The sequence below is a fragment of the Anomalospiza imberbis genome (assembly GCF_031753505.1).
Source record: "Anomalospiza imberbis isolate Cuckoo-Finch-1a 21T00152 chromosome W unlocalized genomic scaffold, ASM3175350v1 scaffold_31, whole genome shotgun sequence".
In the NCBI taxonomy this organism is placed as follows: domain Eukaryota; kingdom Metazoa; phylum Chordata; class Aves; order Passeriformes; family Viduidae; genus Anomalospiza; species Anomalospiza imberbis.
Genome location: NW_027099315.1, coordinates 5914907 through 5930725, shown reverse-complemented (window position 1 = coordinate 5930725; position 15819 = coordinate 5914907). Strand labels below are relative to the sequence as shown.

General features: G+C 44.1%; 1 protein-coding gene and 1 pseudogene across 2 annotated transcripts in view; one reads left to right on the top strand and one right to left on the bottom strand.

Annotated features, from left to right (window-relative positions):
• Nucleotides 1-15819, bottom strand: part of LOC137465609 (heterogeneous nuclear ribonucleoprotein K) — a 230157-nt gene that overhangs the window by 57217 nt on the left and 157121 nt on the right. The window lies entirely within an intron of this gene.
• LOC137465586 (uncharacterized) lies at nucleotides 1381-4068 on the top strand (annotated as a pseudogene).

Genomic DNA, 15819 nt, shown 5'->3' with positions numbered 1-15819 from the left:
GGGCCAGACAAGCCAGGGAATGTCCTGTTCTCTATATTGGAGCCACCATGTGTGAGAGTGAGTGAGAAATAAAGGTGAGTAAATGTAGATGAATGAAAGTATATGTAATGTAGATTGTTTAAGCTTCACTTTATCTCCTTAGTGGGAGGTGTATTGTATTGAATAGTATTGTGAGAAAAAGGATTTTTTGTGTGGGTGGTTGAAAGAAGGTAGCATTCAGGTTGTTAGAGAAAGTGGGAAACAGAGGCAGGGGACGAATAGATAAGATCTGGAAAAATGGGACAGAAACCCAGTAAGTTGGATATAGGTGTCAGGGTCTGTCCGAAAAGCCCTCATGTTTGCCTCACAACTGTCTCCAAGGACTGAGACCCTAGACCCTGAAAGTAGCTCTAGCCTGGCTGAGGTGGAAAGTCTGCCAAGCCTTAAGGAGTGGTATGCAATGCCATGGGAACTCAGTGCAAGAACAATGGACTGGTCATGGTGGACTGAGCCCTAATCAGTTCGTCCTGTACCTTCGGTCCTGTACTCTTGGTCCTGCACCGACGCGACGGTTACAACTGGTTCCCAAAACAACGAGTCCACACCCACCATGTAGCCAGGAGAGCTGCCGCTTTGGCCAGATGCCACCCGCTTTGAGGAACCCTATAAAAGACTCAAGGAGTTTTGAGGACTTTGTTCGGACCCCACCTGGAGAAGACAGCCTATGAGCATCTCGTCAAGCTCCGAGGGCCTCGTCTCTTCAGACTGGTAGCTATAATCCCCTTCCCCTCTTTCTCTATCTTTCACTCTATCTCTTTATTTCTCTCCCACTATCGCAGTTGTTGGCACTAAATAAAAGTGCATTTTGTTTAAGCAAAGTGGTGTGTCCCCTGCTGTGTCTTTTGTGCTTTGAGATCTCCAAAAAGAACCTATCAGGGACCCTGCATGCATTTGCGGACACTGACATTAAATTGGCGTAGTCGGCAGGATCTTGATAGACAGATTAAGGGTTGCGGGTTGTATGTAGTTTGTAACAGGGGAAGGACCCTCGCTTCAGCCGCACCTAGCACGCCACGTCCAGTGGGCGCTGTCTAGAAAGCAAGGGGGGTGAGTGGAATTTCCCGCAAACTGCATACACCCAGGTGAAAAGCATCCCCTGTCTTCAGGATTTTTAAGATCTCATTTGTACAAAAGATGGGACTCTGTTGTTTTATTTTTTGTGTGTGTTTTTGAGCTGTTTGGTGCAGTTGAGGAGACAACTATTTGTAACTAAGGAATACCTCCCAAGCAGTTTTGGTCCCCTCACCCACTCCAGGGAAGCGAAGGGAAACACAGTTTTAGCTGTGCTTGTGTGTAACTTAAGTTTGTACCTCCCTGTTGTGGTTTTGGTCCCTTCACAAAATGAGTGATAACCTTAATGACAAAACTAAAGCTGGATTTTATGCTTTGCTGGCTAAGCACAATGCCAAACCTTCTCCGGGAGGAGAGGAATGGGCACAAAGTAACTGGCTTAATTTGGATAATGTGGTTGATAGAGTATGTGCTTTACAACATGATACAAAATTCAAACTGGGCAAAAATAAAACCATCTTGTGCTCAGTTTTGGGAGCTTGTCTTATGGCAGCCGTAGAAACTCGCTTCAAGCGAAGAAGTGAGGAACATGCTATCATAGACTCCCCGCAAAATTTAGTAGAAGTCTTGCAGAAAGAATTAGAACATGAAAGGAGTCTTAGAGAGGAGAGAGAGAAACGGGTGAGTGAAGAAAAAGCAGTAATAGGCTCCCTACAAACCCTAGTAGAAGTTTTGCAGAAAGAATTAGAATATGAAAGAAGTCTTAGAGAGGAGAGAGATAAAAACTTAAAACATGTAGAATCACCAAAAGGAGTAGAAGAGAAAGAAGCACGCCACATTAAACACATATACCCCCAGAAATAATTGGTACACATACAAAATTGTGGAGAATCTTGTTGTTCCAATTTGAGACCTCTCATTAAAACAGAATACAATTTTATAAATGAAGAGGATTTTGATCCTCACATTACCACCAAAGAAATACCATACACTGCCACTGAATTAGCCAAATTAAAGAAAGAATATTCACGTCTGCCTCAAGAATCAGAGACAGAATATGTGTTTAGAGTCTCACTCACTGGAGGAGACCAAATTAAATTAAGTGAGCAAGAAGCCAGTGGCTATTGGGGACATGGAGTTTTCTTAACAACAGGAAACACTCGAGCTCCATGGTCCCTGACACAGCGCGCAGCTTACTGGGCAGGGGGACTTAGCCCCCTTGAAAGAGGGGATCCTCTAGCCATTACCAGCACGCCAGATCAACTTTTAGAAAACATTCACAAAGCTGCCTGCTTGCAAATGATACATGAAAGAAAATTGATTTCTGGCTATGAATCACCTATGCAATTGCCAGTAAAACCTGAAATAATGACACCTCTAATTCGAGGTCTCCCTGAGTCCCTTAGACCGACTGCAATCCTCCTTCAAAAAACCATTGCATCTATCACCCCTGTAGACAGGCTAGACAGATTTCTTGGCAATCCTACTGACCAAACTGGTTCCACTAGCCCAAGCTTCACGTCTCTTGCAACTCCTGCCCAACCTTTAAGCGTACAATCTGACAATAGCCATAAAGTGTGGATGTGGAGCCAAGTTGCAGAAGAGTTAATTAGTTACAGCAGAAAATATGGACCAGTGAATCTCCCAGATGATAAGCCTGAGAAAACCAGAGGAGTCAGGCACATTGCATCTCCAAATGAAAAACCAGAAAAGGGGAAACAAATCTCTAGTCGCCAACAGTTGTGGCTGCTGGGACTAAAAAGGGGAGTGCCACGAGAAGTGATGGACGGCTTACCATATGAAAAATTAGTTAAAATAATTTCAAACTGGCGCAGTCCCAAACCCATGATACTGAATTCACCTGATGTACAACCTAGCGCACCCCCTCCTCCACAAGCTTCAAGCTATAAGCCAAAACAACCCCCTTTACAAACTTTTGGCAATAAGCCAAACCATTCTCCTACACAAGTTTTAGACAATGGGTTACAAAAACCTTCCCTACAGCTCCAAGGCAATGAAACAAACCAGCCTGCTTTAAACTAGAAACTCCATCTCTTGTTAGTGAGCAAAGAGACGGAGAATGGCTGTTTTTGAGAAAGCTCACAAAAAACCCAAGAACAGGTGACTTATTGATTACAGCAATCGTTGGTCCCAAACAAGCTTTAGTAACCTTTGTGGTAGACACCGGAGCTCAGATTAGTGCACTAAAAAATGAAGATGCTCAAAAATGTGGAGTTGTCCCTAGCAAGAAATGGTGCTGTGTCTTAAATGCCCTAGGAACTACAGAGCCTATGGGTATCGCTTTAGTAAAAATCACATTGCCCGGGGAAGACAACTTAATAGTTGTCCAAATGGTAATTGGAAATATCCCGGACAGTTTGTTAGGGATGGATATACTTGCTGGGAAACAGTGGGAAGACTCAGAGGGTCTTTTGTGGTCTTTTGGCGTGCCACGCCTTGACATCAGGCTGCTTAAAATAGCTCCTTCCCTACCATTCAGTAAAATCACTTCTGTAAAACAGTATCCCTTGCCCTCTGGTGCTAAGGATGGCATCAAGCCAGTTATTCAAGAATTGAAAGATCAGGGAGTTATTATTAACACTCATAGTCCGTTTAACTCCCCAATATGGCCAGTTAGAAAACCTAATGGGAAGTGGAGATTGACAGTAGACTACCGCCGTCTTAATGCTAACACAGACCCTCTTACAGCAGCTGTCCCAAATTTAGCTGAAGTAATAATAGCAATTCAAGAAAAAGCCCACTCTTTTATGGCAACAATAGATGTTAAAGACATGTTTTTTATGATACCTATACAGCCAGAAGACATGGACCGTTTTGCTTTTGTGTGGGAAAGACAGCAATATACCTTTACACGTTTACCCCAAGGATACAAGCATTCACCCACTTTAGCCCACCATGCTTTAGCCCAAGAGTTAGAAACCGTATCTAAACCTGACACTCTATCTGTTTATTAGTACATTGATGATATCCTTGTAGGAGGAGAAGAAAAAGAAGTAGTGGGGGATACTCAGCAGAAAATAATTTCTCATTTTCCTGAGGGTCCGACAAGGCCTGTTGGTTTCTATTCTCGTGGTTTCAGAGACGCTGAGAAAAGATACACTACCTGGGAAAAGGGGCTGTTTGTGGTTAGTTTGGCTCTCATTGAAGTGGAAAAAATAGCACGTCAACAACCTATTGTGCTAAGGGGCCCCTTCAAGGTTATTAAGACAGTCACTACTGGAACCCCCCCTCCTGACGGGGTGGCTCAGAGGGCCTCAGTTAGAAAGTGGTATGCTCAGGTTGAACATTACTGTAACTTTTTCTCAATGACAGAAGGAGATGTAAAAACTTTAGCAATCCAAGAAACTGAGAGCTTGGATAGCAGCAATGACAAACCTGCCTCTGTAATCAAAGTAGCCCCTCCTTTCTCCCCTGAACAATCAGCAAGTTCTTGGTTCACTGACACCTCTGCTAAACGAGAGGGGAAGTTGTGGAGATACAGGGCAGCAGCCCCCCACATTTCTTCTGGTGAACTAATTATTACTGAGGGAGAAAGCAGTGCTCAGGCTGGGGAGCTGACAGCTGTTTGTAGTGTTTTCCAATGTGAGGTACAGAATACCTCTCTTGTCTGTAACTACACTGACTCCTATGCTGTGTATCAGATGATCCCAATAATCCAGCACATTACCCTGGCCAACCTGTTCTGGTGGACCTCCCTTACTATAGGGCTAGTACCACTTGTGCTAAAACCCTCTCTGAATAAACATGCATGGACAGCTTCTGATGCTCTAGGAAAAGAGCACTGGATAAACACACGCTGGATAATTCCATCATTCTAACCTTTTCTGCCTTATAGTGGCAGGATTCTGTTGTGTTTACTTTTACAGAAGAACTCCGAGGGACATGAAGACCACCTAATTCATGATGAAACTGGTGATACTTTTCTGCATCCTACCACAACCCCATGGCCAGAAACCAGCTGAGTGGCCATGGTCTGAAATAATTGTGGTAGCATGCCGAAAAGGTGAAAGGATCTCTTTAAGTACAAAAAGGTTTGTACGCACTCAAGCGTACAGGGTTATTGGCACAATTTCACATTAACACAAACTGTAGAAGCAATTTGGTTTTGGTCCAACAATACTGAAGTGCTTTCTTTTAAGTTTAAAGTATTGATTTAAATACTGGGGAGGACTTGATGTTAATGTTGTGACACCTACCACCCAACCACCGGTTATGCTCACCCCGAAAATCTTTGAAGTGGGACCATATATAATCAGGAAAAACTGGCCAACAACAAATATTGTTCAATCCGGCATGGTCTCTTAAACAAGTTAAATTACTGATGCAGAACAATGTTTCAGAAATTCAGCCAAACTGTTCACCCTTTTTGCAAACTTCATTTCAAGGGTGGACCACCTGGCTACGAAAACGGAACCCTTCCAAGAAACGGATGGCAAGAGACATAACCGGTGTTGTGGGAACAGGATTGGGAATCCTAAACAGTATTGATTCAGAAGTATTGATGAATAAACTGGTTGCCACCACAAGAGACTTGACAAAATTACAACAACCCTTGCAGTCCTCTTTATCCGCCCTAGGAACACAACAGTGGTTGTTATCAAACATATTACCAAATTGGGAAAAGGTAAATGTGAATGATCACAAATTAATAATTGATGCACTTATTGTTGCACAAAACAACATTTCCCTGGCCCTTAGCTGCATCCAGGCACAGCTCTGGATGCAGACAGTTGTTGCCTCAATTATAAGAGAAGGTGAAGAAGGCATTTTCCCTACTGAAATTCGAAAAATAATTTGGGACAATGCAAATGATTTTGAAAAGGAATTCCAATCCTGGTGGAACTTGGTGAACTTCACTTACAGCCCAAGTACAAACACAGCCACAGCTTTTGTGTTAACGATATCTAATGCTTCAGTGCATTTGATTTTCCCTATCATTGCATTAGGACTGAATCATGACGGAGCTATTCTCTATCCTTCCGAGCATAGAGAATGGGCCCGTCAAATTGGTAAGAAATGGCAAACTGTAAATTTAGAATCCTGTATTGTCCGGGAGTAACAAGGTTTTATTTGTGAAAGCAATGCAATTATAGCTCAAGATATTTGTTTGGACACAGAGCAGAATATTTGCCATTTTGAAGTTCACCCTGATGAGACTCCTGTAACAATATTAGTGTACATAGGTAATGGGTGTGTGTGTGTAAGGACTGCTTGTGATGTAGTGTTTATAGAAAATGTAGCAGTGAATCCCAAGAATCATTCAAATTTTTGTGTTTGTAACTTTACCACGATTACGGGATGTGATTTTTCTTATACTGTCCCAGTTATGTCTTACCACCTTTTACAATCCAATTTTACACTAATTCACCAGATATTGCCTGCCTCCATTGGGATGAATTTAACTTTGATTAAGCAATTGTTGCTTCACCAGGACTTAATTGAAATTTTAGAAAAGGTCAAGAAAAATGGGCAAAAGACCCGGGAACAGTCCATCATGATGTGAAGGAGATACATCACGTTTTAGAAAGAGTAAAGAAGGATGCTGAACACAGATGGTGGGATACTCTTTTTGGGTGGTCACCTACTGCTACAGGCATCCTGAATAAAGTGTGTCATCCCATTGTTGTTCTTTTGATCTTGGTTTTAATTGGTTTTGTTTTATCAGTCATTTTATACATTTTGAATTGGAAAATGATGAGGCAGCTGACCTGATTGACATCAATTATAGATGCACACAGTTTAGTCAAAACCCCTTTTGCTAAAGACATTCCTAGAGTTATTGACACAAGAAGAACTACACGAGCAGTAAAAAAATTAGGCCTGCAACGGCAAATTAATTAGTTGTTCATGGTTTGTTTTGATTAGTATTGTTTGTTTTAATAATGTTATACTGTGATTAAGGTTTTGTTTGGAGATTTTTGTTTAAGAAATTTGTAAAAGAATTTTGTGATTTGTTTTGATTGTTTTCGAAGAAATTGTTTCAATTATAAGAAAAATTGTTATAATCAATATCGATCACTATTTCCTATTCTACCTTTTCTTAATCCCTGTCCGTGTTTCTTTTACTTCTTCCCTCTTTCTCTTCGATATCTTTTCCTGTTTCTGTTTTTCTGGGATATATGCTGCCAAACACTGATGAGTCGAGCCCTGAAGACTTTGTGACAACGCTGCAAGACCTTGCTGATGGAGTACTCTCGTCGCCAGTTGTGAGTCACGGGGTGGTGTCAGGGTCTGCCCGAAAATCCCTCATGTTTGCCTCACAACTGTCTCCAAGGACTGAGATCCCCGACCCTGAAAGTAGCTCTAGCCTGGCTGAGGTGGAAAGTCTGCCAAGCCTTAAGGAGTGGTATGCAATGCCATGGGAACTCAGTGCAAGAACAATGGACTGGTCATGGTGGACTGAGCCCTAATCAGTTCGTCCTGTACCTTCGGTCCTGTACTCTTGGTCCTGCACCGACGCGACGGTTACAACTGGTTCCCAAAACAACGAGTCCACACCCACCATGTAGCTAGGAGAGCTGCCGCTTTGGCCAGATGCCACCCGCTTTGAGGAACCCTATAAAAGACTCAAGGAGTTTTGAGGACTTTGTTCGGACCCCACCTGGAGAAGACAGCCTATGAGCATCTCGTCAAGCTCCGAGGGCCTCGTCTCTTCAGACTGGTAGCTATAATCCCCTTCCCCTCTTTCTCTATCTTTCACTCTATCTCTTTATTTCTCTCCCACTATCGCAGTTGTTGGCACTAAATAAAAGTGCATTTTGTTTAAGCAAAGTGGTGTGTCCCCTGCTGTGTCTTTTGTGCTTTGAGATCTCCAAAAAGAACCTATCAGGGACCCTGCATGCATTTGCGGACCCTGACACCCCCCTCAGATGGAGAGACAGAGACAGAGAGCCTGTGCCACCTGGAAATTTGATCTCATGTGCTGGCAGTATGCCGGCAGAGGAGAAAGAGAAGGGGGGGGGTAGGAAGGTGCCCAGCTGTGAGAGTTCTGAGCAGCTTGCTGTGAGATATCAGTGGTCATGAGAGCCCGAGACTTGTAACCCTTTCTTAGGCAAAGAAAGCTTTGTGAAACACTACTCCTCCTAGATTTGAGACAGTCTGAGACCTGAAATGTCAGAAAAAGATAGAAAAGAAATCCTAAGTAGGAGGAGATGATGGAATGGCCTTTGACTGGACTTTTCTTGTATAGCCATAGACTGAACCAATTCTCCCCAACACAGAAACTGTATTTAGGGGGATGCAATGACTTGAGCCCAGAGAGTACAAGAGTGAGAGTGGCCTGCTTTAGTAAGTGACATCATGTGCAAGAGTAGAGTGAACAGATAAAAGTTGAGAAGGGTGTGGTGGTGCCCTCTGTCTTCAGAGAAAAAGAAGATCTCTGTTCTCAAGACCCTTAGCCCCAGGGGAGGAAAAAATAGAGGAGACTGTTATCCCAAAATGAGAAACTGTTGTTCTTTAGTACTTAGCAAAGCATCCTTAAAAGAACCCTAAAAGCAGTTTCAGTCCATGCACAGTAGTGAGAGCACTGTACATAGAAAGAAGATGTCACAATAGCAGATTTTCTCCAGGCAGTGCCATGTGTGACATGAAAACATCAGAAGTTTCAACTGTATTTCCTGTAGAAGACTATAGTACAAAAAAAGACTCCTCTCTCCCCTGATAGACTAAGATTTAATTATCTGAAGAGTAGTAACTTAATCAGGAGTTTTGTCTCACTGTGTTTTAGTAAAAATTAAGTGGAGGGAGGAAGAATGTTTTAGAGTTTCCATTCTGTTTTCCTGTGTGTTCCTTTTACCATAGTGTAAGTTAATAAAGTTTTTTCCTTTATTTCTAAACTTAAGCCTGCTCTACTCTGTCCCTAGTCACATCTCACAGTAGCCATTTAAAAAAATATATATTTTCATGAGTAGATTAGCACTATGCCAGCACCAACCCATAACAATGGGTTAGAGCAATTATCTTGGCCTTTTGTGAAGAGGTATCTGTTGGCAAAGGTCCCGATTCTATTACTTCTCTGCAAGTAGTAACTGCATACCCAGCATGCCGTTTTCCACTGGTGATGTAGCTGCTCCCATCAGTGAACCAGGTCTCTGCATTATCCAAATGGGTATCCTTCAGATCTGGGCGGAGGGAATAGGTAGCTTTGATAGTCTCTAGGCAATCGTGATATATCGGCTCCCCTTGATTTCCGCTGAGAAAAGAAGCTGGGTTGACAGTGTTTGTTACCACTATTTCTACATCATCTTGTTCTACCATAATGGCTCGGTATTTCAGGAACCTTTGTGGGGAAAGCCAGTGCCCACCTTTCACTTCTAGCACTGTGGATACTGTGTGAGACACTAGTACAGTAATTTTCTATCCCAAGGTGAATTTGCATGCTTCTTGGATATTTAGCACAACTACTGTGACGGCTCTGAGGTACTCCAGCTATCCCTTTATTACGGCCTGGGGTTCCCGGGGTCCATCTGACCCCGGCTGCCGTAGGTGTCCTGGATAGCACTGGGCTGATAAGCACAACCTGTCCATGTCCCTCTGGCTAGCTCCCAGCCACGGGCAATCTTAGCAAGCAGCTCAGCTCTTCAGTGAGATCAGCTCTTTGGTGAATTCAGCTCTTCGGTGAATTCAGCTCTTCAGTGATTTCAGCTCTTTGCTTGCTAAGTGCCACAGGCAGACGCAGGGAGAGAGAGGAGAAGGCTGTATGAGGTTCCACAACAGTGTCTTTATTGGCAGCTCCTGTGAAGGGTTTCAGTGACAGCGCTTCTGCTGAACTGGGCAGAAATGGGGGTTTATATAGGGTACAGAGGTTTTAGGAAATGGTCTAATAGCAAGGGTCGAGGAGAATATGACCTATAGCCTTACAGAGAGATAACGAGGGTCTGAAGGCAGAAGAGGGGCTTCTTTGGTCCAGTCATCATGACTAGGCATTTCTTTATCTTAGGCAAGTGACCGCCAGGGAGGCCTTGCAGGGCATCTGGCTGTTACAACTCCACTTTTTGTATTTAGTAAAAAGGCGTTCCCAATACTTCTTTTAAAACAATGGACAAGGCATGAGAACATAGCTAATACAATGACAATTACAATGAAAATCAACAAAATTCCCTTAACCAAAGATGCAACCCATCCCGTTAATCCCCATTGACAGAAAAGGTCATTGACCCAGTCTGGGTTGTTTTCTACTTTTAAGTCCTTCACAAGTTCCTTCAGTTTCTGGATGCTTGTGTGGATGGATTCTGAGCATGAAGAGAGATTGAGGCAGCACATCCCTTCAAAGTCTTGGCAGCCACGTCTGTGGGCAAGCAGTAGGAAGTCAATTGCTGCTTGATTTTGAAGTGATGCATGTCTCATGGTTTCTTCTTCCTTTAAAAGATTGCTCAGGGCGGCAGATGAACCATTGGCTTGCTTACTGAGCCAGCACCCTAGGTGATTTATTTCACCAAGGGCTTTAGCTGCAGCTACCCATGGTAGGAATAGGGAGACCGCAATCTTTTTTGGTTTGTTCCGATCATATAATTTGGGATTGCAATTTTCATCAAATTCCATGTAGGATCTTTTGTGGCATTTTAATTTGCTTTCTTTTTTCCAATTATGTCACAAGGTAATATTTGGAGCGAGGGGAGAAAGTTTTCCAAGGCTACGGGGACCTCCCTGGAGACGCAAGGGGATCCCAGCTCATACTCGGTCACCACAGATGAGAAACGTTTCCTTGGGTAATACTTTGGGGTGGAGAGAGCATACAGAGATCACCTGAGCGGTGTAATCACACCAATCCAGATAGTTATAGGCTTTGTTAATGGGTGATATGTCTTTTCTTTATGTGTTTTTTGTCTGGTCAATTTCTGGCCAATTATTCTTTGGACATCTAAAGTAAAATTTGACACAGTATGTTGCCTTGGAGGACCCCAGAAGGTCCAATTCTTGGGGTTCCTCTAGAGCATTGGGCAACATTTTTGTCCACTCATCCCAAGTATCTACCAGATTGGGTCTCTTACCTGTGGTGCAGAGGAGCTCTGAATTATAGATGGGCCAGTCATCTGCTATGAATGGAATCCCTATCAGACATGTGGAAAGTGGGTTATCAAGGCTTCCCACGGATAAGCACATGTTATCCTATTTTAATGTCTTTGCTAAGGTTACCCAAGCGTTATGGCTAGGCTGTGGGCTAATCCAGCCGAAGGCATGTGGTACGGTGAGGAGCATCCAGGCAGCAGTGAGGACAGCACCAATGGAGATAATTTTCACCTTTGGACAAGGATGGGACTTCTGATAGGGAGATAGGGAATATATACAAAATTTGTTACCTTTATGGTGGGAGGGGAGGGTTTTCTCCCTTGTTCCTTTCCCCCTTTCCTTTCCCCCACCCTTTTATTTTTTTTTTTTTTTCTTTAAGCTAAGGATCGGAGAGTGGGTATAAGGTTAGGGGTTTTCGGTAAGAGTTGAGAAATAGGGTTTTTTAGGGTAAAAAAGGGGTAATAGCATGTAATTCAGAGAACAATTTGTGTTCAGGCTGTGTCTGGCTTACAGCTTGACTGTTACAGCAGAATGTTTTTCCACTTTCTGTTTTGTCTGCTGTCGCGTGATGGGACGGTCTTTTCTTTGGTATGTGGACATTCAGCGACGCCTTCGTCTCCAGGCAGAACTTGTCTGGTTTTGAGGAGGTCTTGTATTTGACTCCGGGGAATTCTTGCCACTGTTTGTGGGAGTAGTGTTTGCATTGCCAAGGTATGGTTTTATGTTTTTTCCTGGGTACCATCTTGGACCAGATGGCAGTAGAATACACGCATACCCTCTACCCTAAGTAATCAACTGGAAAGGCCCAGAAATTTGATGTGTTTCCGGGTCCTTCACTAGCACTGGTGGTTTCTCAGTGAGCTTTGCTTGAGTGGTGTTTGCGAAGTGGCAAAGTATTGGGGGGGTCACGCTCTGATGTTGTACAATTTAGGAAGTTGATGACGTAGAGAGCCTTGCAAAGTCTTTCAACTGGAGATATGATTTTTGTTTCTCTTCGCTGCTGATTGTGGACTCTTTTGAGGGTTTGATCTGTCCTCTCTACGATTGATTGTCCAGTGGGATTTGCAGGTATGCCTTTCTTGTGTTCTATTCCCCACTCACTGAAGAACTCTTTTACCTTTTGAGAGGTATAGGCAGGTCCATTGTCTGTTTTGATTTGTTTTGGTACTCCCAGAGTAGCGAATGCAAGGAAGAAGTGCTTTATGGTGTGTTGTGTAGTTTCTCCTGGATGAGCTGATGCAAATATTGCTCCAGAAAACGTATTGACTGATACGTGCACGTATTTTGACCTTCTAAAAGGTGGGAAGTGAGTTAGGTCTGTCTGCCACAGCTGGCAGCTGTTCAGGCCTCAGGGATTGATTCCTGTCCCCATAGATGGTATCTGGTAATTTTGGCAGTTCGGGCATGTGGCGACAATAGCTTTTGTTTGATCTTTTGAGAGCTTGAGCATTCTGATAAGGGCAGGTACATTTTGATGATAAAATGTGTGTCACAATTTTGCCTGGGCAAAGATGTCAGGGACGTTAGCAGCTTCCATTGCCATGGCCAATGCGTCCGCTTTCCTGTTCCCTTCTGTGATGATACCTGGGAGGTTAGTGTGTGACCTCACATGCATTATATGGTAAGGTTGCTTTCTGTGGGAGATTAAGCGTGTTAATGCCAAAATCAATTGGTGTAACTTTGGATTGGAAACATCTTTGAGAAGAGCATGTTCTGCTCTCATAGCTATACCTGCAACATACGCAGAATCTGTGACCAGAAAAAAGGGTTCGTCTTTGAATTTCTCAAAGGCTCTGACAACAGCTGCTAATTCTGCAATCTGTGGAGATCCCTCCACTATTTGGATGTCAGATTCCCATTTTTGGGTCTGAGGGTCCTTCCAGGTCATTACAGACTTGTGGGATGACTCTGAGTCATCTGTAAAAATTGTTAGAGCTTTGAGAGGTGTTTTACTTTGGACTAATTTTGGTGTCAGATTAAAGGCTGCATCACAATTAAAAAGTTTATGTCTTGAGATATGGATGGAAATTTGGCCTGTATAGCTGTCTAGGGAGAATTGGAGGTTTTCATTGGTCTGGAGCAAATGCTCCAGGTCCTCAGTGGTCAGTGGCAAGTATATGCATGTGAATTCACACCCTGCAAGAGAGTGGAGGCGAGTTCTGGCTTTTTTTATTAAATGTCCCATGATTTCTTGGAAGGTGGTAATTGTCTTTGACGGTTGGTTGTTTGTAAAGATCCATTCCAGTATCAATAAAGGGTCTGTAAGTTGAAGGCCCCATTGGAAAATCAGTCCATAGAACTGGGGTGCTTTTCCAAGAATGACGGACTGGAAAGGCAGGTTGGGCTCGAAGCGATGGGCTTGGTATGAAGACAGGGCTTCTTGGACCTTGGTGATGGTGTCTCAGGCTTCTGTTGTGAGAGTGCGTGGAGAGTCTAGGTCCTCGTTGCCACCGAGAAGGTTGAACAGGGCGGCAAGGTCCTCTGTTATAATTCCTAGCAGGGAACGTACCCAGCTGATGGATCTGCACAGGCTGTGTAAGTCTCTCAGGGTTTTTGGGTCGTCTCAGATGGCGAGCTGCTGGGGTACGATGGTCCTTTCCTGGATCTGGAATCCAAGATAAGTCCATGGGTTGGTGTACTGTATTTTGTCCTCACAGACCTCGAAACCTGCCTTTTTTATGGTCTCGATCGTCTTTTTAACTGCTTTGTCTAAGTAAGATTTTTCTGATGCGCAGACCAGGATATCATCCATATAGTGGTAGATGATTGCCTCTGGAAATAGATTCCAAACAGGAGACAGGATGTGAGCAATGTACCACTGGCATATAGTAGGCGAGACCTTTAATCCTTGGGGGAGATACAACCAATGGTATCTTTTGAGTGGAGCCTCTCTGTTAAGAGAGGGAACGGAGAAAGCAACTGTGGAGCGTCCTGGGGGTGCAGTGGAATGCTGAAGAAACAGTCCTTGATATCTATGATGGCAAGTGTCCAGTCTCGAGGCAGCATCAATGATGAAGGCAGTCCAGGCTGGAGGGGGCCCATGTCCTTGAGGACATAATTGATTTTGTGAAGGTCGTGGAGGAGCTTCCACCTGTCCATTCCAGGTTTTTGCAGTATGAAGACTGGGGAGTTCCAAGGGCTGGTGGTCTCGACGATGTGACCTTTGGTGAGCTGTTCTTCCACTAGGGCTTGTAGTGCGTGCAGTTTTACTTTAGAAAGGGGCCACTGGTCAATCCAGACTGGGTCTTGGCATTTCCAGGTAAGCCGAGGGGTATCTGGTAGTGTGCACTCCTCAGTGGCCCCAGTCAGAAATCCCGACTGGGAATACGTAGGGAAGCTCCTCACTGGGATAGAACATCCCTGCCCCAAAGGGTGATGGGGGCCCTTACCACAAATGGGTGGATGGTTGCCAACTTGCTTTCAGGCCCTTCGACGAGCATGTTGTGCTTGCATAGACACTGTGGCTCCACCAATCCCTGAAATCATTCCTGCTACCGGCTGTAGTTCCCAGTGTGCTGGCCATTCTGAGAGGTTGATGATGGTCACGTCTGCACTGGTGTCCAGCATCCCTGGTCGGTGGATCTTCTCTCTTCTTCAGGATAGACCATATTCGATGGTAGGCTTACTTGGACCCACAACTTGTGCCCACATTACTGTAGGGTTGAGAGGAAGATGTTCTCTGTGATTCTTTGGGAGAGAAAGGCTTGTGCGATCGGAGTTCACCGTGAAAGGAAAAATGGTAAGTCCGTGCAGCACAGCTAGACAGAGATTTCTTGTCCTGGGTGCACTGTTTGTACTTCTGGAACAACAAAGATTTCCTCTGGGCCATGGAGAGTGTCACCTATAATTAAAATGTCAAAAGGACCACCTTTTGGCCCATGCTTGCCTGTGGGAACACGATAAACATCCTTATAATTAAAGTCAATGGACAGGGCAGTTGCTAACTGGTGCCGTGTTCCCATCTGTATCGCTCCGTGTGTTGGATCCTCTCCATGTGACTTGGAATCTCCTGGGATGATGTGTGGTTGGGTCTGGACGGCTTTTGATTTGTTGTCTTTGCACGGGGCCTGGCCGTGCTCCGCTGGAAGTTTCCCAAACACTGTTGGTATCGCTGCTGATTCTGGGGTCTTTGGTAGGTGTTACAGGGGTTTTGGGTAGGTGACCCGTCTGGACAGTCCTTTATAAAATGTCCAGATTCCCCACAGTGATAGCAGCGGGCCTGGTCTTTGGAAATTACTACTGTAAATGCACCAGAAACTCCTTCTGCAATACCCTTAGCAACTGCTTGGGCCACTGTGTTTTCAGTGGACAGATGACGTGTACAACTTTCCACTATTTGCTCTATGGTGGGTCCTGTATCCCAAGGTAGGGCCCTCAGAATTGTTTTACATTGTTTGTTTGCATTTGACAGGGCAAGCTTGCACAACAGTTCTTTTCTTGCCTCTGTGCTCTCTATCTGTTTTTCCAAAGCATCTTTAATTCTATCCACAAACTTGATAAAGCTTTCATCTACTCCTTGTTTAATACTAGAAAAGTGTTGGGTAGGGATAGAGTCATCTGGGGTAAGAAGCAAGGAGGTTTTTGCTGCAATAGCCAAGTCTTGTGCTGCCTTAGGTAAGGTGTCAGCTTGGTCAGAGGGTTTCTGTAAATCCCCTTCTCCAGCCAGCTGTTGGACTGTAAAATCTGGCCTATTTGCATCTTGAGCATAGGTGTCTGATAATGTTTTTAATTGTCTTTTCC